Here is a 4,473-nt window from a genome sequence, read left to right as displayed (position 1 = left end):
TTTACTTTATTTTGTTCATTGTGCATCTTCGGAGACGCGTCTTTCCTTCATCCCCGGTGAGAGAGGGTGAAAGAGCACATGTCGCTTCATGCGTCAAAGATGAGCTTTAACTTGCGGAAACCAAACAAAAACGAATGTACCGGGTGAAGCTATCGGAACTGCCCTTATCTTGATTTGCATTTTCTGTTTTCTTTCAATCTTTTTCCAGGACCCAAGAGGCGACAGCGTGCTCTTTCACCCTTTTCACATTGGGGGTGAAGGAAAGACGGGTCTCCGAAGATGTGCAATGAACAAATTAAAGAAAAATGGTGTTCCTTCAGGAATGTTCTGCGGACGATCTACCGAACGGATTTTCGTTCCGAAAACGGCAACGATAGCAGGTGACTGAAAGAAGCCGATGTTCTCATTGGGACTACTTCGTAGCTTTTATAATTAAAAAGTTATTTAGCAATCTTTAGGTAATTAGTCATTGGACGGTTGAGCAACAAATGGCCAAGAACGTCCGCGGGCCCAGAGATGATAGAAATTAAAACAGGATATCTATAGCCCTTGTAGTTTTTTTTTTACATAAAAAAACTGTATCGAAGGAAAAAAGACACCCTGTAGTTCGCTCGTAGTTAAGAAGCTGTCAAGAATCGCGGAAGTACAGTTTTCTATTTGAGATAAAAAGACACCCGAAGAAGCACAAATGTGCTGTTAGACATCGTACCTGACGGTACGACTATAAGTCGCATCACCGGCAACGCACCACTGCGAGATATACATTCATGAATGGTGTGAATTTATTATTATTCCCACGATCAACTCGCTGCGCTGACAATATGTCATCGAGGTAGATAACCCACATTTGCGTTCCCGCTGTTGCACTAGAACTTGATCGCGCGCGATCTGTCAGAATGCACTTTCTTTCACAGATTTGTACACCTTGTACAGGATTCAGAATATGTATCTTCTGTTTAAAGAAGGGATATCTCCATGATTTTCATCTTTGTGTCTCATATGGGGTGAATGACACCCATACCTACTGGATTTGGTGCTGTGTTTAGCTTTGATGGTAGGTACCTTAGAGGGTGTTGCAATATTTTTTTTTTTGGGGGGGGGAGGGAGGGTGCTGAGTAAAATTACTGGTTTAACGCTTTGAGCAGCAGGCTTGCGTAGAAGTAACTTGGCACCGGAACTGAAAATGAAAGCTGTAGTGTATTAGACGTCAGTGTTGTTCACGGCTTGTCAAGGTGTCTTGGTCAATACACACTCCAGGCCAGATCCCGACTCTCATTTCAGTTACCAGAACTATAGCATAGCGGTTGGCATGGAGGAGAAGAAATAAGAAATTAGGTATCACTAAAGCATCGCTACTACCCAGCAAACCATCAATATCCCACAGACCTCCCAAATTGGTCTCACACGTCACAGATGTCACGCGTATCCTCACAACGTCCGCTGTATATCCACCATGAGACGTCACAAATATCCCCCAGTGAATATTCTGTGGATATACTACGAATATCACAACAATGACATTTCTTTACCTTACAAGGATTTATTGTGTCGATAACAGCCATTTCCAGCATTCTCAGACGTGGCAATTTCTCACTCTTTCCTCATAATAACAATATTGATTTTATACCCTCATATCCATACCTTTTCTAATCATATTTGTAACGACTCATCACGTATCGCACCATAGTCAATAAACAAAAGAGAGAGAAAAAAAACATATTTTACCTTTTCCACGGGAATTATAATGATCGGTCACGTATGTTGAGGGATATAACAAGAATGAAGTTCCCAACAAGCGCGAGCCGAAGCGTAACGACGTCTGCCTCATCGCCATCGACATTCCCCAACCGCCGTTTCAAACAGGCGAGGCGCGTCGTCGTAGCGGTTCGGTAGGATATGACATGTTACACGGAAGGGTCTTTGGAACCTCAGCATCATGCGTATTTTGTACTGGAATCTCGGGAGCATCGAGGCAGTACTGGCCAGTACGTCGAACAACTACGTTGTGCATAACAACGATTGCCGTGGTGTGCGAGAGCTAGCGTTCCTTTGTTCTCCGGCTTTGCAGTTAAGGTGAGTTCGTTCTTCCTTTTGCCTCACTTAAGATTTGTGCGTTGTTCATTTTTTTCAACACTCACATGTTGTAGATATGTGGAGCAATGACAGCTTTGTATCTGAGTAAACAGCTGTAGTTTGCTTTACCTGCAGAGTCTGGTGCGTATCACTGACGAACTCATGCGAACGACGGAACTGTGTGAGATTGTGTGTGTACAGCTACAAAGTGCAAGTCCAATTCTTCACATCTCTTTGATTCAGGATTTGATTGGGAATGATGAAAGCAATGGTGAAGCAAATTCTATTAACTATGCGCAGCCTGCTAGTAGATAAGCTTGGCTCAGCTACAGTTGTCTTTCATATAAATGATAGCAGTTATGTTTTCACGTTCGACTGCACTGTTTTTCAAAGTTCCTTGTTTTTTGCATGACCGCTTATCTTTCTTAAATGTCACATGGACGCGATGTGACTCTAGATTAATAAAACATGACTGTTTTACAGTATCCACACACAACCATGGATAGCCTCACACATGTGTAAAGTTACTGGTGTCTCTACAACACTGAAGAGCCAGGCATAAACCGGAAGACGTCGCTTGGGTCTGCCAGTGATTAGGCTGCTTCCGCATATAACCATCTATACTGCATGAGAAACTGCGGTAAGTCACTGTCTTGCATTTGTTCCCACTTTTTGCAGAGTGTCTGTTCTTTATGCCTATTTATGGCAGTGTTTGAGCTGCTATCCCAATAGATGGAATTAACTATGTTATTGATTATCTTTCAGGGATGACGGTTGCGAAGTGGCGTAGCAATCACGTGATTATTATTATGACCATTATTGTCTTATTATGCGTCTTATCCGTGTCACCCTATATTGTTAATAATTAGCCTATTTATGCTGTAATATCATATTTTGTACTATTAGAAAGAGCGTTTCTTACAGTGCATGTAACATCACTGTACTTGGTTTGTGTTCAATAAACAAGAGTTCGTTGGTACGATGATCTCTGTTGCAGAGTGGTATTTTCCGTAGAATAAGTAAAAATTGCAAAAAAAGCTACAAAATACAATAATAATAATACGTCCTGTATATGTCCTCTATATGTCCAAATATCCCTGACAGACATTCCTGGAACCTTCCCTGGATCAGCAAATGTGGAAGAAATACAGGTCCTCTGTCTGTCCCAGAGACGTCAACGGGCTATTCAGCCTAGTCCCTGGGATATCCCCAAATCCCAAGTGGGATATCGTGTGGACGTTTCTGAGACATATATTGTTTACTGGGTAGGTTAGGCTAACTGGAACTGATTCAGGATAATAGCCCTGGAACCTTCGGAATCCCACTATGTCCCTCCAGCAGAGCGTCCCGTACACGCCTTTCACTCACGCAGAGAAAGGTTCCTTGCTTGACATGCATCCAGGTAGAACTTTCTCAGCCTCAGCTTCTGCGACACCCATATAGCGCGCGATTGCGAAAAGATCGCATCTGGCGAGTTTCGATTACAGAACATCAAACATACCCTTCCCTCCTTCGATGACACCAAGAGCGTGGACTATTCTTTCGGATAGTAAGTCAGCTTTGAAGCTGCCGTCGTGTTCGTCAAAAGTTATCAACGACATCTACACGGAGATTTTTTGACTGCGCGCCACACTGTCGTCTCCTCTAGGTCACAGTGTGTGGTTCCACTGGATTCCGGGCCACGTTGGTATCTCGGGGAATGCCCTTGCTGATTCTGCGGCCACGAGAGCTCGTGCGACTGGGTCTCCCACTTCTGTACTGCTTACGCCGTCTGCCTGCCGGCTAGCCATTCACCGCTACTGCAGAAATAGCTCCCAGGCCTTTTTTCAAGACGCTACCAGGACGAACCCTTTTCTGCGCCCGATTGACCCTACGATGACCCACACACTAGTAGGCCGCTACCCCAGGGAGGAAGAGTCCTTGCTTCACAGGCTTCGACTGAATGTGGCGCGTAATCCACTGCTCCTGTTTAAGATGGACCACCTTTCGTCACCCAAGTGCCCCACCTCTCATGTCGAAGGAGACATCCCGCACTTGCTGCTCCACTGCACCCGTTACCGCCAACATCGTCTTATCCCACGGTCGCGCATCCCTCGTCTGAGGATTCCGAACTTTTCCCTAGCTACGCTGCTAGGCCCCACACAATATCGGCACGGTCGCTCCAGAGAGCACGTCATGCGTAAACCGTTTTGCTTTGTTCTGCAGGTACTACTTATCTACCCTCCAATTATCTACTTGACTACTAGCGACACATTGTACCACAGCCTTGACGACGCACGGAAGTGGCTGCGCGCTCACGACCATCGTGTGTCGAGTGTTCGGTTGTACTTTGATACTGCAGCTGAGTCAGACGAGGCAACCAGCATCTGCGAAGATTCCAGAGCCTTCGTTTGCACATCA

The 4,473-nt window shown here is 45.0% G+C and overlaps 1 long non-coding RNA gene across 1 annotated transcript; it reads left to right on the top strand.

Annotated features, from left to right (window-relative positions):
• The first annotated feature begins 1,712 nt into the window (after nt 1-1,712).
• Nucleotides 1,713-3,079, top strand: LOC135387007 (uncharacterized). Its single transcript, XR_010420779.1, has 3 exons — nt 1,713-2,073; nt 2,209-2,713; nt 2,839-3,079. It is a non-coding gene; the product is annotated as an uncharacterized LOC135387007 (long non-coding RNA).
• The last annotated feature ends 1,394 nt before the right edge of the window (nt 3,080-4,473 follow it).

Source organism: Ornithodoros turicata, chromosome 3 (genome assembly GCF_037126465.1).
Source record: "Ornithodoros turicata isolate Travis chromosome 3, ASM3712646v1, whole genome shotgun sequence".
In the NCBI taxonomy this organism is placed as follows: domain Eukaryota; kingdom Metazoa; phylum Arthropoda; class Arachnida; order Ixodida; family Argasidae; genus Ornithodoros; species Ornithodoros turicata.
Note: the sequence above shows the minus strand (reverse complement) of the source record. Positions and strands in the feature narration are given on the sequence as shown.